Source organism: Sturnira hondurensis, unplaced genomic scaffold (assembly GCF_014824575.4).
Source record: "Sturnira hondurensis isolate 20B ecotype Veracruz unplaced genomic scaffold, ASM1482457v3 Scaffold0015596, whole genome shotgun sequence".
Lineage (NCBI taxonomy): Eukaryota > Metazoa > Chordata > Mammalia > Chiroptera > Phyllostomidae > Sturnira > Sturnira hondurensis.
Window position 1 is genome coordinate 13,631,322 of NW_028088227.1, and position 25,361 is coordinate 13,656,682.

The 25,361-nt window shown below is 43.2% G+C and overlaps 1 protein-coding gene across 6 annotated transcripts in view; it reads right to left on the reverse strand.

Annotated features, from left to right (window-relative positions):
• Positions 1 to 25,361, reverse strand: part of FYN (FYN proto-oncogene, Src family tyrosine kinase) — a 205,109-nt gene that overhangs the window by 163,675 nt on the left and 16,073 nt on the right. For 5 of the 6 annotated variants that reach the window (XM_037065066.1, XM_037065065.1, XM_037065060.1 and 2 more), the window contains exon 2: positions 17,784 to 17,823. The exons of the other annotated variant lie outside the window; for it this stretch is intronic. The gene's annotated coding sequence lies outside the window, so the exon portion shown is untranslated. The remainder of the gene's footprint in view (positions 1 to 17,783; positions 17,824 to 25,361) is intronic. 6 annotated transcript variants of the gene reach the window in all.

Sequence of the window (25,361 nt, forward strand, 5' to 3'; positions counted from 1 at the left end):
GGGGGAAAAGGTAAGATATGTCATTAACACTCCAAAGGCTACTGACATTGGCCGGCATATTTAACACAAATATTTTAAATTTAAAAAGTTAAAAGCATATTTAGAACTTTACGAGTACAGGTAGGTTCCTTTCAAAATGCTTACTGTGTATGGTACTACAATACAAGGGTGCCTGAATCTGTTAATATTCACAGCTGGATTCAAAGACCTTCCCCAAACAGGAGCTACTTTTAATAGTCATGACATTTTCCCCCCAGAAGGATGTTATCAAATAGACTGTGCAGTAATGACTATAAATACATGACATGCCTATATTACTATAAATAAATATTGCATATTCTCCCAACCCACTTAATTACTGTTCACCTAAAGCAGTGCAATTAAGAAACTGTCTGTTGAATTCTGCAAATGGGAAAAGCCCTTTTCTATCTCTCAGGCTGTTTTACAATCCCAGCAATAGACTTAATGAAGCCTTTTAAAAGAAGGATGATCACATTAAAATGACCAGGGCATGTAAAAATTCATTACATAGATCCTCCTGCTGTCTGATGGACTCAATGCCTCATCACATCCTAAGTAGAAGTAGGAACGAAGATAAAGAAAACTCACAGCTTTCTGAGTGAACATCTTATTCCTGAGATTTAATCTGGCCCTGGAAATTAGTCAGGCATTCACCCTACACCCAGAGTGGGAAGAAGATACGCTTGGTGTCAGACATATAAAGTGGTCATAGGAGTGTTGTTGGCTTGGTAAATATAAATTGACACTACAATACACATCCCGATGATGCTAAACAACAATTACACAAGTTGATACAGCATTTCCCCTTGGGTAATGATAAGGCTGAAAAATAGAGTCCGGTCTGGGGAACTGTCGGGAGAGTTAGCGCCCACAAACTCTCCACTGTCCCCAGAGATAGCACTGGTTGGTTGGTTTTTGTTCAATTTATTCCTGTTTTTATCCTTTCCTGTTAATACTATACATAGAATTTTTTCTTTAGCTTCCTTTTCCACCAATAACAGCCTGTTGCACTGAAAAAAGTTCTTGCTGCTGCATTCCAATTTGCCTCAGGCCATTTTTGGCCCTTGCGTGGCCAAGTACATTGGGCCCTGGGCCCTGGGGAACTGTGGCCTTCTGCAGCAAGTTCCTGATCCCCCCAGGCCACCCGTGGAAGACCAGGGGCTTGATTCAGAGCCTCACACTTTCAAGGAAAAAGAATTTATAGTTGATGTTCTATGGCTTAATTACTTGTACTACTCAAGATACCGATACTTTAAAAAAAGACGAAGAAGAAGGAAGAAGAAAATATCAAAAGGAATTACTGAATTTTTTGACTTTTGATCTAGAAGCGCCCTCGAAGATTAAACTTCTTATAATAAATTTGAGGCTCAATATTTCTAATGACTTTCATAAGACCAGTGAAAGTCTGTTCTTCTGGGCAAGACATGAACCGAGAGTTCAGAGACCTGGATTCTAGCTTTGCGTAGGTCAGGAATGCGCTCCTGCTTTAGACTGTAAATCTGAGAGTCTGGCGGAGACCTTAGACACTCTGAGTCCTGGTCCGAGTAGATGGGACAACTTGGGTCCATGTGAGTATGGGCATCTTTTATTAACCTTTGTTAAAAGTGTTCCCTAAATTTAGGGCAAGAGTACATTTTCCAGTGCCTGGCCAACCTGTGGCTGGCCGTTACATCACAGAATGAATTTTCCTTTCCCCACCCCAAGTAAACTTACCCTGAAACAAGTTAGGATCTCACAGAGTAACTCTGTTCCTATTTACACCAAGTGCTCAACAGGATGATCTCATATTGTCACAAAGTCTTAAAAGCTCAATTTAACATCTTAGAGCTTACGCACAGCCCCTGGGGATCCTGGCAAAACACTTACATATTACTGTTGACCCTTGAAAAACATGTGTTTGAACTATAATTCTACACAAACTCTTTTCAATAAATGCTGTAAATATTTTTTGTGACTTTCTTAATAACATTTTTTCTCTAGCTTCCTTTGTTGTAAGAATACAGTATATAATACATACAAAAAATGTGTTACTCAACTGTCTATCTTATCAGTAAGGCTTCCAGTCGACAGTAGGCTATCGGTTGCTAAGCGTTTGGGGAGTCACAAGTTACTCTCAGATTTCTGACTGCAGGGGCGGAGCAGAGGTGGTCAGTGCACCCAGCCCTGTGTATTCAAGGGGGAGCTGTATTTGTACCTGTCTCTTAGATAGACTTTCAGGGCCAAGAAAATCACTAGCTTATTTAGCAAGCGTATTAACATGTTCTCTCCTCAATAACCAAGGGAGGTTAACAAGGGGACTTCTCAAATTAGCAAGCATATTTCTGTCAATCAAATACATGTATTTGAACAGGTGAAATTCTGGGACTTTTAGCAAGTCCAGTTCTTCAAACTTCCCTTCTCGTCACAGAAGGCCAAGCAGTCATACTCATCAAACACTTCTCTAAAATAACCATCAGTTGTCACTAAAGTTGTTGCTAAAATTGAAGTTCCGAGAGGTCACAAGTGTTTACTGAGATTAGGGAGAGGCCCCAAAGGGACAAAATAGAAACGAGGTATTAAAAGAGGACTGCTCAGGGCTGTTGGGTATGTGCTGGTCAAAGCCTGCTTCACCAGAGAAGAGGAGGCTGTGGAGGGCGGGAACCACCATGCTACCTATTTGCAGTGGGGTAGGGGCGTGACTTAGGAATATCACCTCATTTGACTTGCCAACACTCCATGCAGGTAGACAGATACACTGACTTCAGTTCCCCAGGAGGCCAGTTAAGTAGATTGCCTAAGGTCAAACAGCTGGTTAACTAATGGTAGCGTAGCAATTGGACTCTAGATTAATCTCTCTGAAGTCCGCCCTTTTAATTAATTTTATTAAAAGAGTAATATGGCCATACTAACAAACATTGAGATGACAATTCTATAATCTCATAACTCAAATACAGCTGTTGGCCTTTTGGTGTAATTTTTGTAGGCTTTTCCCACACATGTATTTTGCTTTCAAACTTAAGATCGTATTCCACAGACATTCTGGTATCCTGCTTTTTTCTACTTAACAACCTAAATAAACATTTGTCCAACTTACTTTACAAATTTTATAATCACCATTTTAACTAATATATAATAGTTCACTGAGTAGACATGTAGTAGTCATGCCACAGCTTACATAAGGAGATCGCAATTTTGGAACACTCGGGTTCTTTCAAATTTTTTGGCAAAGCACAAGTGTTACTTCCAGTATACATGCTGCCTTTCCAAATATGTAATGTCACTACTGAAAATTTCAAATAGACACTACCAACTGACACATGCTGAAAAACTATGGTTAAAATATTTTGAAAATGCCACCACTACTGAATTCTTTGACCTGGTATCAGATAAATCTGATGAATGCTATTAATGAAGGGTGACCCCAAAATAAAAGTTTAAAAAAAGCTGCACTTCTGAGACTCCAAGAACATGTGCCTTTAATGATTTAATGCTCTACTTTTACTTTCATAGGAATGTCAACCAAAGAAGTTAACATCTAGATTTGAAAGAATGAAAATTCATTGGAAAGAAAACAAATACTATTAGCTTTACATATCAGAGTGGTCAGAACTCACCAACAAAGCCAAAATTCTCCCTCAGGACTGTGTCATATTTCATAGTTAAGTTGCTATTCTAAATAGACCAATTTTTCTCAGGTCAAGTGAATGAGCAATTTACAAAGCAGCTCTGAATTCTCATCAAATAATGATGACAAACCCTGTGTAAGCTTACTGAGTTTATGAAACACAAGGCATGGCTGTCAGGAAAATCGCCTGCGTTTGGAGGAAAGTAGGCTCCGAAATACATGTGTGCCTCTGGGCGGCTCTCTCTTTTGGAAACTTCATTAGAGTCCATGCCACAATCAGTTTGATGCGGAAAGAGCACACTTAAGTGCCTGGCAGCATCCATCTGCTCCCCAGAAAATAATAATTTTAGTTACTATATGTATGATACCATTATATAGAGTAATAACTAAAGATTATTGCTGATTGGAGAAAACTTAGTGCGAGTAAGAGAACTGGGTATTGATTCTTACTGAGGTGGAATCTGTTCCCTAATGACATTATGGCCACATTCACGCAAGGACAATGGTTGTTTAAAACCTACACTTCTCTCCTCATATCCCTCGCTCTCTCCCCCACACTGTGATAGGGAGTTGTAAGACCCTGATGGTATTCTCTTCCTCTCCAACAGCTAGTCCTGCATTTCACATTTTCTTTGGACTTCCCCTAATCTTAAAATTTAATCTGTTTATTCATGGGAATCTCAAATGGAATGTCTACATATAATCACTTTGGAAAACTAGTATTATTCAATAAAGTTGAAGATGCACTTATTCTAACACTCTCATGCACCTTAAGCTGTTTGCAGCAGGATGCATATGCAAGAATGTTCAGAGCAGCAGTGTTTAAATAGCACAAAATTGGAAACGACTCAAACCTCCATCAAGAGAAGCCTGAATGAATAAATTGTGGTATGTTCATGCAATACAAGACCACAGAGCAGTGAAAATAAATGAATTTCATGCATGTCACTTCATGCATCAGTGGAGATGAATCTTATTTAAAAATGTTGATTGAAAAAAGCAAATGGTACAAGAATACCATTTATTCATAACCCCAAGGCAAACAGAACTTAGTAATAGATTGCTTAGGGAAACATATGTACACAGAAGACCCAGGAAATGACAAACACAAAATTCAGAACAGTGGTTCCTTTGAGGGAGAGGGGTGTGGCCAGGGAGGAGTACATAGGGGCTTCTAAGATACTAGTGAGATTCTCATTCTTAAACTGCAGAATGGATATGGATAGGGGTTATATTTTTCTCCCCCCACTGCCCTCTGTGTGTGTACGTGTGTGTGTATAGATATACATACATATGTATGTATAGATATACACACATATGTATGTATAGATATACATACATATGTATGTATAGATATACATACATATCTATCGATATACACATACATGTATGTTTGTGACCCACACACTCCTTTGCATTCATATATATTCTTCTGGACACATTACCATCATCATTAGTTTTCATGTTACCCTGAGCCCTGTGCCACCTCAGCACCTCCTTGCCAGCCCTAGGACCCTCGGCAGAGACCTCAGCTCGGACTCTGGTTTTAGACCGAGCACTTGCTCTGTCTGACCCTCTGGCCCAGGCAAACGTGGTGACCAACGAACACCCAACATGATATCCTTTGTCTTCTACATGGACTCACCTGAAGCATTTATCCGGACCTCCACTGATGGGATGGCTAACTGGCGTGACACCTCTCAGAAGGTGGTGCCAACTGCATTGCAGAAGGGCCTGAAATGCCACTCAGAATGCAACATCCACTTGCTAAATTTTACGAAGGAGCCATAAGCAGCAATGATGGCCTGGATCTCCCACGTTGACCCAACTGCAGGGTCTCCAAGTTTGCTGTTTGCTCCATCGACTTAACTACCACCCAGCCTGACTTCTACAAACCACCCCTTCCTCATTCCTTTAAAATAACCTCAGATGGCCCTGGCCACTGAGGCTCAGTTGGTTGGGGCATTGTCCCAGAACCTAAAGATCACAAGTTTGATTCCTGGTCAGGGTACATATCTAGGTTGTGGGTTTGATCCCCAGTCCCAGCACATATGGGAGGGACCAATTAACATTTCTCCTTCATATCGATGTTTCTCTCCCTACCTCTCTCTAAAGAAAGCAATGGAAGAAAATGTCATTGGGTGAGGATAAAAATAATAATAATAATATTAATAATCTCAGGTCCACCACCCATCTCTCAGATGCCCAGACCCACAATCTTGGCATAAGTCTTCATCTCCCCCCCCTCCCTTCTTAAGAGTAAGCTCTGAAGATTACTACCCAGCTCTAACCTCAGTTAGATTCCCAGAGGAATCCTGATCTTTGTACCATGGCCATAAGTTAGACAAAATAAGAGCTATTACAGATTTATTCTATTTCAGAAATATTTATTCTAAAAGCTCCTATTTCTTACTCAAAACTTAAAACTGATAAAGAAATTTCAAAAGCAAATGAATTTGGCAATTTTTTTACTTCCGTTTTCTCCCACAACTGACTAGTTGTGGAAAAAATACATAAATTGTAACTACTGTCCTGGAGATATGAGTCTAGGCAATTAGATTTTCTTCAAAAACTGTTTCATACCATCTGTACCACAACCTGGAAACAGAATAGTGCATCTCCATTTTCTCTTTAATGGGCCTGTTTTCACTTGATTACAAAAGACATACTAAAGAATAAGGAAGGGAAAAACTGTGAGAAAAGTAAGGGAAGTTCATGCAAAGACCCAACAGGACACTGTGGGCAGCCCCATCCTCAGCCCCGCCAGGAGCCCGGTGCTGTGTCACAGCGGGGGGCCAGGCCGAGTGAATGACTGCAACCCGGAAGTGTAAAATCAGCAGTAAAAAAGGGGACTGAAAGACGGGTCTGAAATACCAGGCCAGCGAAGAGGATGCCAAAATGAGAGGTGACAAGAACCTGACTCAGGGATCTGGCTGTGGGAAAAGAGGAAAAGAAAAAAAGGAGGGCCTTTGGGGAAAAGCAAGTTGGTCAATTCCTTCAGTTTGGGTGAGAGAGCTCTCACCCAATGGATATAGTGATATAAGAGAAAATGCAATCTATCAATCTGTTAACCATCTCAAATTTTAACCAAGATACAGCAATGGATGCTCATGGGTTAAAACATAGGTAAAATGACAGCTGCCTAAAATTTACATATCAACAGGCCCATAGCATGCACTGATTTGGGCTCTGTGCCCCTCAAAAGAAAATGAAAATCAATTTCCAACATAAAACAAGCATTTAATCACGCTTCTTGGTATTTACTCAAAGAGTTGAAAACTTATGTCCACACAAAAATCTGCACAAGGATGTTTATAGCGGCTTTATTCATAATTGACGAAATTTGAAAGCAATCAAGTTCTGTTGAAGAGAGAGAAATGGGTAAATAAACTGTGGGACATCCAGACAATGGAATACTATTCATCACTAAAAAGAAATGGGCTATCAAGCTACAAAAAGACATGGAGGAATCTTAAATGCATATAACCAAGTGAAAGAAGCCAATCTGAAAAGGCTACATACTGTGTGATCCTAAATACATTCTAGAAAAGGCAAAACTATAGAGACAGTAAAAAAAGAACTGGTTGCCAGAGATCAGGGTGAGGGAAAAATGAACGGATGGAGCACAGAGGATTTTTAGGGCAGTGAGAATACTCCATATGACACTATAATGGTGTATTCATGTCACTACACATTTACTCAAGCCCACAGAGTGCTCAATATCAGCAGTGAACCCTAACGTAAACTACGGACCTTGGGTGATGATGATGTGTCAGTGTGGGTTCACCAGCTGTAATAAAGGTAACACTGGTGCTGAAGGTTGATGGTGGGGGCGGCTGTGCACGTGTCGGGGTGTGGAGTGTAGGAAATCTTAGCACCTCCTCCACAATTTTGATGTGAACCTAAAACTGCTCTAAAACTTAAAGTCTATTTTTTTTAAAAGACTTGAAAATAAAAACCAAACAAGTACTTTTTCTTGCCCTGACAAATCTTGGTCTACTGGTTCTGAAATAACAGTTTCTGAAGCTTTCTACTTCAAAGTACATTATATCGTGTCTTATGGTTGTTTCTGTTGTTGTACTCACTACTTAGAAAACACAAAGGCCTAGTTATATTTTCCTCTCAGTCACTGTAAACATTGAGTAATGAAAAAGTTATTTGATTGGATAATAGCCAATATTTATTAACTCAAATACAAGATAACACAGTAAATATTATGATAACTGTCACAGTTTTTTGTTCTACCATTTCTTGGGTTGTACATGAAAAGAGCTCTCCTGACATTTTGCCACTGAAACCTCCCCCACACCGGAAACTTCACCACAGATCACTGTGATGACTTCTAAACTTCATGAATAGGTTTTATAAGTTATTTCATTTTTGATACCTAAGGGGTGCTAAAACTTTTTCCCATGATCAAATTTACTTTGTTTTTAAGAGAAAAAGAAGAAGGGGAAAGAGACAGAGACAGAGACAGAGACAGAGGTAGAGAAACACCGATGTCAGAGAGGAATGTCAATCAGTAGCCTCTCGCACACGCCCTGACCAGGGACAGAACCTGCAACCTAGACATGTGCCCCAACTGGGAACTGAACTGGGACCTTTTGGTGCGTAGGTCAACACTCCAACCACTAAGCCACACCAACCAGGGCTCCAGTTTACTTTTTTGCAATAAGCAGCACCTTGATGCATGAATCAGAAACTCTTTTTTCCCCTCATTTGATAACGGTATAGTAGGCAAAATGGCAGTTACTTTGTTTATTAAATTACTGTTTCCTCCACCCCCAGACTGGGAGGTCTACTTTTCAGAATATTCTTCTAAAAATGAACAAAAATCTTCCCCGAACATAAAGGTTTTATTTGTTTGATAAAGATAATATTGTGGAAAGGAACCTTCCCCTGCCCATCATCCTTCTACTCTAAGTACGAATCTACTCTAGCCCATACTTGAAAGTTACCTGTCCTTGACCGACACTGACCAGAGAAAGGGGGAACAATAGATGGAAGGTGGTATGTTATCAGTATGTCCCTTCTTCATCAACATCCTTCCATCTAACTTCTACTTGGGATTCTCTTATACGAGTGTCACAGCACCCTGCACTCCCCTTCAAATACTCCCAGCAACTGCAGGGAGTATGTGGTCATTTACACTCAATGACCATCTGCTTCAGCCAATGGCAGCCAGTGGCACCCGGATCTTCAGTGGCACAGCCGGGACTCACTCAAGCCCGAGGCCCACTTACTCTTTCTACTACATCACACTGCCTCCTGAGCGACCTTGAAACCACCTCACTTTTTCTTGGTAGTCTTATTTGAAAGGACTATGTGAATTAATAAATTATGACTTTAGCCCTTTTTCTATTAACATAAATGATCCACGCAGCACGTCACTTCCTTCCCCTCCCTTTCCACTCCGACTACATGCAATAGTGACACGTTTCACAACATCATGAGCACCCCCCGCCTTTACCGAGAAGCAGCCATAGTCACCCAACAGTTGGACTCATACAGTATGTAGCCTTGTCAGTGCTTTTTATAGACCACACACAAGCCACAAAGGAAGATCAGTCTTTAGTAGAGGTGAACCCTTAAAATGAAGATTAGGACACCATATCTGAATATGGGGTTCCAGTCCCTCCTGGAAAATCACTCACAGGCTAATGCCCAGTGTACTATAGGCTGTGGGACTCAGGACTAAAACCCACTGACATCAGTAAGAACAACCGGGTACTTCCACTGTGCCCCTATCTTGGGCTATTTTCATAGGGCTATCAGAGTGATAGATGGTGGACACAGGTCACTTGGATGCCAGCAAAGCATCTGATAGCCACTCAGAGCAGAGCTGGATCAAGATATGGAATCCCGGGGCAATCAGCAATTCAGTTTGGTGAACTCAGTTGACTGCACGCCCACACCCAAGGGCACCAGCATCGGAGACGAGCAACATAGACCTCGAGGGAAGCTCTTGCACAGCAGGACTGTCTGTCCTCAATTCATGTTTTCATCAGGATATGCTTAGGGAAATCACAAATAATTCACAGCTGAAAAAGGAAAGAATGGAAATTGTAAAAGATTTTGATAGGCTGGAATGACTGCCAAAACTGACTAAAACAACAACAAAGAATCCCCCCCCAAGTCTTGCTTTCAATTGTAAAAAAAATCATATACATACACACACACACACACACATCACTTGCTCTATACCTTCCAATCTGCTCAGCTCAGACAACTCACCCCTGTTCACAAGTTATGCCCGTGGCTCTGGCCCCAGGCTCTGAGTGGGTGAGGATCCGGGCCACTGACCCATGGACAGACTCACACTAGTGCTATGACTCTGACTTCAGATCTGGGGATTGTACTCTTCAGGCTCAAGCTCCTGCCCTGGGCCCCACCCTCATTTCAGCAGTTGACTCTGGTAACTTGTTTTTCTGGACCCAGCTCTTTTCACCTGCTTCCTGGCTGGAGTCTCATTCCTGCACATCAGGACTCCTCTCAGCTGGCCCCTTGACCTGCCCAGCCAGACAGTGCAGCTGCTAAACATCTGTCCTTCTAGACTATCACCCATGAAAGAACTTCCCCAGTGCTACGCCTCACCGAGTTGCCCCAGCTGCCGCCTGCTTGCTGCCTGCTGCCAGAGCTGTCCAGCCCGTGGATCTGTCTGTTCTCCAGATCCCTGTCTGGACTGTATTCTGGATCCTGAGCTGATCCCATTCTGCTACTGACAGAAATCTGCTCTTCCATGTGGCAGGGGCAAAGGGGAAATAAATTTAAAGCCATTTATATTTTAAAGTCTTCAGGATTTTTATTGAACACAAGTTCAATGCAGACTGAAGGTGTGACAAAATGGCTAAATGAGAGATGATTTAATCTTGGTCTGCATTAGTATAGCATATAATGATGAAGAAAATATGTGCATCTCCTAAGACCTAATAGTCTTAGGTGTAGAGGCCTTACTTTATCCTAGGTGAGCCATCTCTGCAAACCTGTCCATGTTTGAGAGTTAATTAACTAATTAATTAATTATCCTTAACCAAAGATATGCTTATTCATTTTAGAGAGAAGGGAAGGGCGGGGGAGAGAGAGGGAGTCCTCTCATAAAAGAGGACCCAGGGGCTTACGTGACGAAAGACAGCTTGGGGGTCGCAAGAACATAGTGGCAGGGGTGGGCTGAAGTGGTAAGTACTGGTCCCATCTCTGCTCCTCACTCTGGTGACCCTGCATTTCCAGTCTCAATACCCGCCTATGACTGAGATCTGATTTCAAAGGCCCCCTCCCACTCTCAGAGCCCAGAATTCTTCACCCTTATGTTAATCCCAACCTGAGGAAGAAGACAGGGGTGGACTAGACTATTCGGAGGCCTAGGAGACAAAGTCAGGTCTCAGGTCTGCCAAGGACTCCTTCCAGGGAAATCACTAAAGTAACGTGTGAAGCAAGTGGCTGCAAGCTTTACGTTTCAGGAAATAAAAAATATAGAAATTCCTAAAGAGAAGTTGTGGAGGCAGAAAAATATCCACCTCCCCCTGTAGACATTCACTTCCTAACCCCTGCAATCTGAGAATATCACTTCATTTGGCGCAGTACGGTATGGTCTGACAAGGTTCGGAGTCTTGGGAGGAGGAGCTCATCCTGGATTACCCTGTGGGCTCTGAAAGCCATCGCAGGAGCCTTACAAGAGGGAAGCAGAGAGAGATGTGATGGAGCAGACAGAGGTGAAGGGCATGTGAAGACAGAGATTGGAGTGACGTGGCCACGGGTCAAGGAACACCTGTAGCCACCAAGAGCTCAAAGAAGCAAATAAGAGATTTTGTCCCCAAGCCACTGGAGGGAGTTCAGTTCTGCTGGCATCTTGATACTGAACTCTGGCTTCTAAAACCATAAGACAATAAATCTCTGTTGTTTTAAGCCACCAAATTTGTGTTATTTGTTATGGCAACCACAACAAATTAATCCAGAAGATGTTTTGCTTTAAAAAAATTTAGTATGGGCTAAAAGTGGGCAGCATTAACCTTCTTTAAGGAAAAAGCTTGACTTTTCATGTATTTCTATGGCTTATCCCATACCAGTCTCGGAAGAGTGCAGCTCTGCTTTTAAAACTGTTTGTGGGCAGGGACAAAAGCATCTATTAAGCTGATCTTCATACATATTTTACTAACAATCTCTCCTTTACATAAGACTTAAGCAGACAGTACGTCTATGCAGGGCAGACAACCAAATGGTCCCAGCCTCTGCTCAGCAGGCCTGGCTGCAGGGAAACAGACTGTGCAGCGTCTCGCAGCCACAGGAGAAGGCCCACCGGGTCGTGGACACTCGTCTCGATTAGTGTAACATGGGCAGCCGTTCTCCTCAAGCTCTCCTGGCAACATCCTGCCCTCCTCCCGCGGAATGACGACTTCTACTGGGATGAAGAATACAATGAAATGATCCCTGAGCCTAGGCCTGGCTGTGGAGAGAACATGCGTGCGCCCCAGGCCTCCCCGGACTCCCACTGCTGCCAAATGCCAGCCCTGGAAGTCATTCTAATGCTGTCCCCTAGGGGACAACCTGCTAAAACCAGGTCAGGTTTAAAGAGATGGTTCCTCTTTTAAGTTTTCTAATTTCTTCTTGATGAAAACAACCTTACCATTTTGAAAACCACGAATAAGGGAGAAAGTTTTTACATTCAGTGAAGAGAAAATGAAAAATGTATATAAAATGACCAGTTAGACACACGAGGCTGATGATGAGTATCTGTCTTCTGCTCTACTGAGCTTTAGAACAAGGGAACACCCACTGTGGAGTGGGAAGAGAAGGGTGTGCCTTCTAGAGGTCCCAGAGCTACTTCTCAATCTTGCCACCTCCTAGATTAAGTTTTTGGGCACATCATTTCACTTGTGCCGAGCTTTGCTTTCCTTGCTTATAAAATAGGGCAACCGAATAAGATGACATGTGGACTAGAAGGGTGGTTAGCCCACAGGTGTTCCTTAATGTTTGAGAGACAAATGAATTGTCTCTTCTGCATCTTGGACTAGACAAGTCTCCCCAATTTTTCAACTCTTTCCTTAAATTACAATGTAAATGCTGTTATCTGTAACTGTTCCAACAGTCATAAATATCCTCCTGAGTTTATGATGTCTAGGAAGAGATATCATTTATTATCTTGGAAATTTCAGTTGGCGCAAGGCATGTTTCTTCTTCTTAGACAGCAGCACTTAGTTTCAGACTCTAGGGATTTATGTAAAAGAAAGTTGGTCAGTTATTATGGGTGATGCACACCCACTATTTTGGGTCCAGCACTAAAAATGCTTGCTCCTTCAGTCTAAAATAGAATTCTAAGCAAGTCCCTCCTTCCTAAACACCAATCCCCCCCACCCCCCCAACCCAAAGCTGTTCCCTTTCCTGCAGGCCATGTGAAGCCTGGCCTTTACTCTGTGATGACTCAGTGATACAGACGCTGGTCTTTCCTGATGTCTGACCACCAGCAGAATGGGTCTATCTGTGTGTGAGTCTGAGGCAGGAGAATGGAGAATGGAAGCTAACCTGGCATCCTACAGGCTCTGGGGCTACACTTGGCCTATGGCTAACCATGGGCCCTGGGGCTGGGCAGCCCTATATAGGTACATCAGAGAAGGCCTAAGGGCCTCTGCTCATGGGAGTTGCCCTCTTCAGTCCCCACCAGAACCGTGGTGAACCCTTCCTCCACCCCCATTCAGGAAACACTGGCTTCCACAGATGGCAGGGAGCTCGGCTTATCCTGCTCTCCTCTTCCTCCTCTTCCTCTCTTGCCCTCCTCCTTGCAGCAACAGGCACACAGCCCTCTGCCACACCCCACCCAGACACAGCCCATGTCTTCCCAGTGACCAGCATTCTCAAGCCTCTGGACACAGGTAAGCACTGCTGACCTCCTGGGTCCTGAAAATCCTATTCCTTCCCACTAAAGAAAAATCTTGTATGAATTATTTTTTCCACTTCTCAACCAGCTGTGTAGGAATCACGTACCCACGGTTTTAGAGCTTGTTTCCAGATGCAGTCTCAAAATCCTCACCTGTTTAAAAGCAGATTTTGTCTTCACAAGACTATAGGCCCCCCAAAAGAATCCAAGATATTTTCATAATTTTTCTTGGGACTTATGAAAACAAAAGAAACACTGAAAAACGGAGCAACTTCTAAATACATTCTATATTTACAGACTAACTCACTTCAAGGAATTCACTAAAAAAGGAAATAACTCTAAACAGGAGGTGATTTTTCTATTCACTTTTCTTTTGGAATAACAACTTTTTGCAGGGGAGGCCTCTGTGTCCATCAAAAAGACAAGAGTATCTGTGGCCATATTTGTGGCCTGAAGGTAACTGTCTAAATCCTGCAAACAGCTGGAACAGCAACACAGGAATTCTTGGTCTCACTGAACAGAAATGTCAGGGGCCTCTCTCAAGGCAGGTGCCCAAATACTGCTAATCATGCTAGACAAAGCCGCACAGAACACACGAAAACCAAGCCTCTCTCCTCAGCCCTTAGACAGGAGTGATGACCACAGGAGGTATGAATCAAACCCACTTCAAGAATGATTTAAATGACTAAATAAGATAATTCAATTTCATCAGTTCTACTTCAAAAACACATTTTTGTTCCTCTGGTGTAACCTGATCCCATATCTGTAAAATTCAGCTGACTATGAGTTTCACTTTCAGAAGGTACACTGTGTATGTTTAAGTCTCATTCATGAAAACCATTCTCAGCAGTGTATCCCTCAGTAATTCTAGAAGATTCTGTGCAAAAAAAGGTTTTAATATTTCCCATGTGCTCTTACTACCCCTCCCTATTTTATCTTCAGATTCTCTTTGATTGCCCAAATTCCTTCATTTTTAAGAATTATCTATTCATTTGTCTGCTTGAAACTTTGTATTTTTGGAGATAAAGCCAAGGAATGACTGATTATCTTACCCCCATTAATGCTATTAACAAGCATGGTTCCCACAGATAAAAGCTGTAGATGGAGAAGGAAAACATGATTTCTGGCATGCACAATAATATTTTTTACTCTGCCACCTACCAAAGTGGCTTTCACTGGCTCTCATTACCCCTTAATTTGGTCACATGCCATGCATTCATGCCTGAAGTCAGCCGTTTAGGAGGGCACAGTAGAAGTCAGGCATTAGGTTTCGCACGTGTCAGAATTCAGACCTAACAAAGCCTACATGTCAAGAGAGAACACAGACACTCACAGCGACTGTACAAGTAACTATACAGCACAAGACAGCTTTGCAGAGGTGGGTGGCAGGGCAACTCCATCCAGAGCAGAGGGACAGTGTCAAGGAAGACCTCTCTAAAAAGTAACGTTGCTTTTTTTATCACTTACTCATAAAACATTTTTTAAAAGGTCACACAGACATTGTCTCAATTATTATATCAGTTTCGAGGTAAGGCAGTACGTGGGAAAGAGAAGGCTCTACGCCCAGAGAGAAATGATCGGAATCCTTGATGTTACTCTGGGGCCTTGAGCAACTCATGGTGAGGGACATGGGTGTACTCAGTATGCAGTGGAAGCTCAGTAAATTAGAGATTGCAATTAATAATTACAGAATTGGTGATTTATCTTTGAATGTTGGCATGTCAAAATAAAGCTAATTTTCCATTCATAGTCCTGTCTTTTCAAAAATATTCAACTGAAAGGAAAAATTTTAAATTCACTTAAAAAATATATGCTATGACTTCTGTGCCTTTTTTCACTTGGATTGGCCAACTGCTATCATTTGGTCGTACAATGGCAGATAACATACACAAAGGCAAAAAGAACGGCTGATACATCTGTGTTAAACTGTTCTTTCTCTCAGCACCAGAAAAAGATGACAATTCAAGCTTCTGAAACACAGCTCCCAAGACTCCGAACTCCGGTAGGGCAGTTCAGTGTTCTTCTCAACCCCCCCACCGAGAGGGTGCAGACAGAGCCCTTCAGAGGCAGCTCGAATTCACACAGCCCGCGAAGCATTCTCCACCCCATCGTTAGCTTCTCTCATTCTGAGTCCCCACAGTGCTTACAAGTACCCACCCACCCCATGTGGCAGGGCCGGCCACACTGTTCATTCCTTCACTGGACACTCGCTGGACCTCCAGGTGCGACACACAGGCTCTGCCTTCAACAGGCTCCCGACCTGTGGCGGGCTTCACTGAGCATTCTGCAGACTGGTGGCCAACAGCCCTTCACTCTTTTGGGGCACAAAGCCTAAATCAGAAAACCAAAAGATATGTGTGGTTTATGTTTTTAAATTAAAAAATGAAGAATTTCACTTGGTCCTAAAAGAGAGACTACTTTACTTATGAGAAAAATGAGGACCAGAGAGGAAAAGAGGATTTGCCTAAGGTCTCAGAGCAAGTAAACAGCAGAACGGAAGCAAGAATTTCATTCATTCCACTCAGGGCTTCCCACTGCATTAACTGAGCATTCCCGTGAGCCAGGCATTGGGGTGTACTGGGAACACGAGTTAATGGGACTGCCTCCTCCATAACCTGGACCTCTCCCTCTCATGCCTGCAGGATGCACCTGCGCCTGAGCTGCACAAGATGAGGCACACCCTGCAGCCTGGAGCAGGCACCAGGCATTTCCTGGACTGCTCCGCCACAGGTTCTAGCTATTCTGTGCTGCACTATCCTTAGGCGGCTCCTGGCACCCAAAGGCTCCAGCCTGCTGCAAGTCTGGCCTGACCCAGTACTCACCCTTCCTCCCCCACAGGGAGTGCCTTTGCCAACCCTAGCTTCCAGAGCCAAAACGTAAAGCACCCCGTCTAAAAAAGCTCCTATTGGCCTGGCTCTGTCTTAGGGCCTTTTATTTTCTGAGTCCCCTTGGCTTTTATGAGCTACATGACTGAAGTAGATCACAGACCATTCTGCAGGGGCTACGAGGCTGCATGGGTCAAAAGGTCAGGGGATGTTCATAACTGTTCTGGAAGGATGTTTCAGATAGTGTACTTCCTCCACTGAATGATGGAATGGTGCTGGTTCAAGGAGAAGAACCTCTCTTACGCCCAAATTCAAAATGAGAAATAACCCCAAGTCATTCTCAGATGATGAAGTAGCAGTCCCTGAGTGGCCAGGGACTCAAGCAATGGAACTCAGAACTGCTGACAAATCCCACCCAAGGCAATGGAACTGGGCGTGGAGCCTGGGGCAGAAAAGGATCCCATGGGTGGCTAGTTAGACTTAGTCCAGCCTTTCATGGGAACCCAAGGCATCTGGAAGATGAGCAAAGTTCAAGCAGAGAAGACTCGGCAAATATTTGCAGAATGAATGAATACATGGTTCTTTCTTGCATCCTCTCCATCAGGAAGCTTCTCTGGATAGCCCAGCCCTCAGTCTGGGCCTCGACAGCCACTTCTGCACAGCTCAATCACATTACACAATAAGTACCTGTGCACTCACCTGTCACATTTATTCTGGTCACAGCAGAGCTCAGCATGGTATCTAATACCAATGGGCACCACAAACCTTATGTGAATGAAAAAACGACCTGTTACAGTGACTGCAACTCAAAGGTACAACTAGGGCAGAGGCGAGCAGCAGCCCTCTGAGGCTGGAGAGAAACAACAGTGAAGGGGCTAAAGAGGACTTCCTTTACCCAGTTTGAAGATGGAGTGCTACCCATCCCTCACCAATCCCTGAAGGCTCATCAGGCACAGGGAAGCTGTTCCATTCTATTTCTGGGGTGGGGAGACATAGCTAAAATATACAGTGGTACCTCGGTACTCATCGTTAATTTGTTCTGGAACTCGTGACAAGTACCAAACGATGAAGCATTTTCTCTTGTGGGGCAGTGTTGTGACTCATACAAGTTCTAGCAAGTGCGAGGAGTCCCAAGCAAACACCAAGGACTGAAACATTTTTTCCTCGTCAAAATGTGATGACTACAGGGTTTGCCAAGTTGTGAAGCCGATAAGTACAGAGGTGTGACTGTATGTCCTCACGCTTATCAAAATTGAGTATTTCAACCTTGGGAAAGGGGAAAACAGCAGGTTCACCTAAGTGAGCTAAGACTTTCTTTCATAAACCAGCCCAAGCTCTACTCTTAGACACTTAGGGACTCAGAGTCACAATCCCAAGTTTAAAATGGACCAAGTCCCGGGTTCCAACAGGAAATCTTTTTAAATTCATAAGGCATGTGCTCTCAGTGTGAAACTTGTCAACTTACTTTTTCCACGTCTAGATCAGCATCCTGCTTCTTCAAACAACTGCAGAAGAAAAAGAAGAGAACTAACCACTCTGTAAACCACCTACAAAACACCACCATAGAATTTCCACTTGCTACAATCGATTTGCCCACAATTTTTTTCTTGTTCACACAATTGTTGCAAAGTCACAGTTGCCATAAACACCCACCTGAAAGTGCAAAGACCTGGCCCTGTACCACCAAAAGAAGCTAGTAAAGGATTTTAACTTTCAGGACCCAGGAATAAGAAGTCTTAAATGAGCACACACACACACATACACACACACCCCTTCTTCAGAGCATCTACAAGTCACTCATAGATGGGATACACTAAAAGAGAGAATCTTTGAGTTTTCCAAGGTCTTGTTCAATTTAGATCTTGGCTTAAATCTCCCTCTAGCCCCTAGCACATATCTGTTCCACTTCCTATCTGACTGTGGGTGGGCCTCACTGTGAAAACAACCTTTCTGCAATGACCCCAGTTTCTCATCAGCTGGGGTTCTCCTCTCTGGGAGGCCTGCCAACTCACCAGCCTGTACCAACTTGTCCACGGAACTCTAGCCTGAGGATTACCTTAGAACCTTGTGCCAAAGCCCTGGAAAAAACTGAGTGCCAATTCTGATGGCACCCATGCCCACTTCACATCAATCTTCAAAGTGCCAGTGGGGTGGGGGGGTGGCAGATTTCCAGTGTGCTCAGACACTGTCTACAACCTGCCAATACTTCAGTGCCTCATGTATTGTTTGCAATTTTAGCTGTTTGAACATGACTTCAGTTTTAATAAGGTGTCTAATGAGAACAATAAAAACAGTTGAATACAATTGTGTTGACAGCAATATGTTTAGGGCAGAAAGTAAAAGTTTGAGGAATCTGAAAAAAAAAGCAGAAGCAATTTTTCTTGTCTTAGTAGAGACTCAAATTTTGTTCAGTATGAATCTTAGCATCTTTCTTCCTGGTCCACAATTTTAAAACACCCCCATCATAAATTACTATGCCCATCAAAACCACCCCCTGCCACATACACAAAAGAGAATTTTTGTGCTGTTTCAAAGGATGCATGATTAACAGTAACATCTTTGTTTTGTTTAATCAAAGATGACTCAGAATGAAGGAAAGAAAAAATGACCATGGGGAAGAGAATTAGAAACTCATATATTGTCTTTTACAGATGGGCATTCAAATCATGAACTCATGGCTGACATGCCAAAGAACCAGCATGGAGGCTGGAGGAAGAGAATGTGCTAATGAAATGAACATGCCATGGTGGCCTGTACCTTAGCAACCCACCTCATTCCATCTCCCTCTTGCTTCTGACACATGCTGTCCTAACCAAGGAGCTGCCACCAGGCAGTACATGACTTTTCCACTGGTGAACCACTGGGATCTAGACATTGCCAAGCTCTAAAAAATGGGAATTCTCTCTGTCCAGAAATTTTAAACAGCCTCCCTATAACTAGAAAAGAGTAGTACACTACTATGAGAACTTTTCACCAAAGGGAACATACATACAGAGAAAGTCTGACTTCCATTCTTGTTCACTGTCACAGAGGTTTAGGAAGGTTGTCATCTGGATCTGTAGCAGGGAATTTTCTATTTGCAAGGTAAATGGTTTCTTCATCTGCCACAGAAAAAGCAGCTGAAGAACCATTGCCCTTTTCCAAAGTATTGGGGAGACAGCCTCTCTCAGGCGCGCAGCGTGACGGCAACCACACAGGACTCCTGACTCAGCAACAGGCTGTGAAAGAATGAGCCTTCCCTCCACGACACTTTAGCAACCAGTAACAAAAGGAAAACTGAAAAGCTGCTTGGAGCTGCGGGCTCACTATTGCACAAGGCATCGTATCCATATATGTACAGACAGCATCATCTGACTTCTGTCTCAGGCTTACAAAGCAGACGTAGCTAATTGACAAAGACGATGCATATACACATTATCCTGCAGCCATAAACCAGAAGGATGTCACAGCTTTAACTTCAGAGACTCTCGGCAAGCACATGGGACCTTAGATATTTTTAGATACCAGCTCCATTGTTTCAAAGAAGATAGGGAGGGATGAAGCAGAACTGCCTGAAAGTGAAATCCATGTGGCCACCCCATCGAGAATGAAGAGTGGAGTTTGTTTTTAAAGCCACACATATCTTTCTTAAATAAAGGCTGTGTTTCTGAAAAGTTGGGAATAAATAAATTTTGGTCATGAAATGTTTCAAGTGAAAAAGAGGCACATTTTATTTAAATGACTCCTTCATTTTCTTTAAGAATCATTTTTGACCGATTATTTTCCTACATTATCTTTATTTGAAATCTAGACATTTAGACCATTCAAGTTTTAAGTTTCCAATTCCATCCCCTGTGTGTGTGTAGATGACGGGTGAGCACATGTACTGTATTTTCGGACCATAGGGCACCACCTAGGTTTTAGATGAGGAAAATAGAAAAAAAAATTTGAAGCAAAAAATGTGGTAAAATATTTAATAACATAAATAACATAATATTTCACCAATGTAAATGTAAACAGAACTCAACGGCAGCATTACCGATCATCATTCCTCCCAAATTTGGAGGGGGGATGAGTGTCTTATAGTCCAAAAAATATGGAAGTTACACAGATATTTTAATAGTTGACTATGTATCAATTGTGGGCTTGTGGGCATTAGGACATTTTCCATGCTTTTATTTTTTCTGCTGAAGTAGTGCTGATGTTTTGATTGAGAAACCTGACTTAAATGACCCAGATTCCTCAGGTTAAAAGCTGACACGTAAATGTTACAAATTTGTGATCCACTGGAGGAATTAGAAACTAAAGGACAAAGCCTTGACCAAAAGAACGACAGTAGTACCCCATTATTGATGGTTTTACTTTCTGTGGTTTTGGTTGCCTTTAGTCCTGAAATATTAGACGGAAAATTACAGAAAAAACAGTTCATAAGTTTTAAATTGCATGCTGTGCTGAGTAGCATCCGACATCTTCCTCTTTCTAGTCTGGGATGTGAATCATCCCTTTGTCCAGTGTATCCACGCTATATACATTCCCTGCCCATTACTCACTTAGTAGCCGTCTTGGTTATCAGATCAACAGTGCTTGTTGTGCTCACATAACCCTAATTTTACTTAGTGATGACCCCCAAGCTCAAGAGTAGTGGTGCTGGTAACTCGGATATGCCAAAGAGAAGACATGAAGTGTCTGCACGGAAGAGACAGGGTTTGGTGCTCTCCACGGTTTTAGGCATGCATTCAGGGTCTTGGAATGTATTCCCTGAAGATAAAGGGGGACTATTGAACTCCCAGCTATTTAGATCAGATCAAATCTTCCTTCTTTGGGAGAATATAGAACAGTTTTTATTTTTAGAGAAAAATCTAAAAACGAAACTGAGAAGCTCTCAACTTTGAGCCAGCACCCACCACTTCCGTATTTCCAGATACCTAGGGGGCATCTCCAATAGGCACTTATCAAAAGCACCTTATGACTAGAGAGCAGGCAGAGGGGTAACAAGACCCGGTCAAAGGGGCACAGCCATAGGTTCAGAGAATTTCGAGAGGCTTGATGATGCTACAGGGCAGAGCAGTGGGTAAGAGGAGGTAGGTGGTAGGCTAGTGGAGGCGGCACGTCAACTAAGGAGTCAGCCAGTTAGGGACGTAGTTCTGCTTCCTCTGACCAGTGTATTTTCAACCCACCTCTCCCCCCAGGAAGGGACAGAAAAATAGATGCGGCCCTTAGCATATTCCTGGGCTTAGTTAGCATCATCATCCCGGTCTCACTAACCCTGCTGGGTCAGTATACTTTTCTCCTAAGTGGTCTACAGGGCCCGGCACAGAAATCACCCTTTCACTTTTGTTTTCTTTGGTTTCATTTCTACGCAGAACTAGATCTCTTCTCTCCTCTCTTCTTATAGTGCTTTATTTACTACCTGTTTCAGTCTCCCCTGCTCGAATGCCAGTCTGTCTGGCCAGGATACACAGAGCACAGTGCCTGCAATACAGGGGGACAAGCACCATCTCTGCTGGTCAGGGCTTGAGGGTGGTGAGGAGCTGTGACACAGGAACTGATGAAGAAATGACCGACAAGGAGGAAAGAAATGGAACGGCATCGAACCCACCCACTCACTCCTACCGCAGGTAGCAGTAGGGGTGTGTGAGGGGAGAAAGGCTGTACTCACATACAACGCAGAGCCTATCTACAGCTAGAAGATGACCTTCTCATCCGATTTAGCCCAGTGTCTTTAGCTACAAATGAACAATAATCCAATCTGGAGATTCTGCTGTTACTTTGAAATATTCCCCAGTGTTTCCTGTTTTATTTTGAAACTGTGACTGAGAAACTGAGATTCAATACATTAGAGTCACAATCACATCTCATATGTGGTGAAGGAGATTTAAGGGGATCGTGACAAATCCAAGAAAGATTTAAATCATGGTTTGAATTTTGTTTACCTGTTTTAAGGAAAGGAAGATTGGGAGAGAAATGTGGTATACTTTTCTCTTGCTACAGAATCTTCTCTATACTCAATTCAACCCTTTTTACTACTTGCAAAAGATTTGAAATATTCATTGATCTGCCAAAAAAACATCTGCACATTACCAGACACGTCTTCACATATTCACATCTGAATGGCTTCTTTCTGCTCCAACGATCATAGCTCTATTCAACCAAAACTACAGTGAGAACCTCAGAACTATACGTGGTGTGATGTCAGTGGTGACTGAGGATAAAATAGTCATTTGATAGCAACTTCTCTATCAAGTGTGTCAACAGGGGCCGTGTTTCTTCAGTTATTCTTAACTTAGGACCCAAGGCACAAAAAAGACCAGGCAGGGCCAGACTCTGCCACAATGCCAAAGAAAGCAGAGACACATGCAGAGCGTACACAGAAGCTCCTCGATGTTCTCTGGCGAAGGGGTGGCCCCTGGCTCCCTGCCTGAAGCCCAGGAACAGGCCCGCTCTCACAGGGGCCTCCCAGATGCCTCCACAGCTGCACAGACACGAAGTGCAGTGTTTGGGAGGGTCCCCACAACCTCTTGTGTGCCCAACAGCTGGGGCAAACCCTGGAGACAGGACCCAGCTCAGACAAGGCCCTTTGTTGTGGGTATTCCTCATCGCCCTGTTTCCCCCGAGAAAAATGTATTTTCCTCTCGCCATTCATTCTGGCCCTAGACTAGCTCATTGTCCTGTGAGCCCCTGCAAACACAAACCTTCTAACAGGGTGTGAGATGGCAGCACCTGAAGCCTCTTCTCCCCTCTTATCCACCCTGGTAAAGCAGCAGTGAGTGGTTAAGCGTACATTCAAAATGGGGCAGAGCACAGGGCAGTGACAAGGTTGGAAACATATTAATGCCACCCAAGGGAATATTCAGCACGCTGGCATCGTGCTGAAGGAACTCAGAAAAAAGGGTCTAGTGTCGGGCGGGATGGCTGGGGAACATCCTCAAGTCTCCCACACTGGGAGGACAACCCTGGGCTTGGCTAATGTCATATATAGTTTGTCCTACCGTCTTGCTCTTATTTTTTTTATATAAGTATATTAATTTGCCTCACTGAAAAGGTAATAAATGCTCATAGAAAACCTGAACCCTCTTGTATGAGGATGGTGCCTTTCTCTCCTGGCAAGAGTTAAAAAATTTTTTAACCTTATTTTTATTGTTGACACTAATACAGATGACCCCATTCTCCCCTCTTTGCCTACCTGCGCCCAGCCCCCGCCCCCTACACACATAAGTGGTAACACTCTCCCTGCAGCACCTCCACCTTGCGTGTCATGACTGATAGCACACGCAACTGACTTCTGATCGAGGCAAAGCGAACAAGAGGGGGAGGCATCCCAAATACAACAAGGCCCCCAGTCCGATTAGCCGCAGGGTCTTTTCCAATTTACTAGTAAAGTGCAAACTGTAGGCTCTACCACCCAAGGGTGCACCTCACCACTGACCTATAAATTCTCACTACTGACCTACAAATTCTGTGTTTCAGAACACAGAATTTTGGTCCTTAGCCAGAGAGGAAGCAGTTGGCTTGGAAACCAAGTTCCATTGCTAGCTCTGCTGTTTATCTGCTCTGTGAATGGGTGCAGGGAAGGGGGTGCAGCAAGGCTCACGTACTAAACCCCACAGTGGCCAGGCCAGCAGGTAGAATAAATGAGTAGAGCAGGTACACAGGAGCTGGGCGGCTGAAGAGCGCCCCCGGTCCCGGGGGTAGCTGCAGCGCTGCTAGGCAGGCAGTAGACAGGAGAGACTGCAGATTCAGTTTTGCTAGAACTTCCAGGTTTTTTCAAGAGAAGCCAGAAACCTCAGTTATTATACAACTGTGCAATTTTGAAGTGCTGGTTTAAATTTTAAAATGAATTATGGCCCAACTGAACTTAAATGAAAGCAGTATCCACTCCAGAGGCTGGTTTGCTACTATCTTTATGTAAGATCTATTCTGTGGTTTTTCCTTCTTTTAAGTAGGAAGTTGACTGCTATCTGCCCTCCACTCAGGGTTTATTTAGCAGCACAGGCAGGGTTTCTATTATCTTATAACAAAATAATCCAAATACATTAAGATGCAAAAAGCAGGATAACATGATCCACACCCCCCCCACACTTTCAACCAGGGTTTACCTACATGTTCATACATGGGCTTGATGTTTGGTAGNAAAGCAGTATCCACTCCAGAGGCTGGTTTGCTACTATCTTTATGTAAGATCTATTCTGTGGTTTCTCCTTCTTTTAAGTAGGAAGTTGACTGCTATCTGCCCTCCACTCAGGGTTTATTTAACAGCACAGGCGGGGTTTCTATTATCTTATAACAAAATAATCCAAATACATTAAGATGCAAAAAGCAGGATAACATGATCCACACCCCCCCCACACTTTCAACCAGGGTTTACCTACATGTTCATACATGGGCTTGATGTTTGGTAGAATTATTTGAAATGCATACTTAGTCATGTTAGCTTCTAAGCAAACAAAAGAGGAAAACTGTAACAGCCTTAGAGGATCAGTGTGAGACCAACCGGATCAAGTTGTGGGGCAAAAGCCTGGCTGGAAAGGCTCTGATCTTGGAACAAATGCAGAGCAGAGACGGGGCGTGTAGACGATGCCTCCCAAGAAGCTCTGCCACGGGGAGCAGCAGAGAAGTGGGGCGGCTGCCAGAGGGGCAGGCGACGAAGGTGGGGATCACGTATTTCTACCATTGATGAAACTACAGATGTTTGTACATCGATGGAGAAAACCACGTCAAAGCAAATGAACAAATCTGAGTAACACCTGAAGAAAATACGTCAGCAAAACACTAGACAGTGGTGGGTGCAGTGCAAATTTTATCAGTAAGAGCTAAGAAGCCAGGACCTAGTAATACAGGTTTTTTCTAAACAAGAAGTCAGGGAAAAAAATCTTTACTACAACACACGTTGTCCCATATTTTATACTGTGCCATTTCTGTATCTGTCCTTTTTAGCCTACTTCTAGCAGTCTCTCTTTGCTAAAATGCATTAGTTGCCATGGAAACGATGTCATAGTGTGTGGAACCATTTACTGTCCTTGGAAAGGCATTCATGATGAAATTGAACAGTGGCATGTTTAAAAAA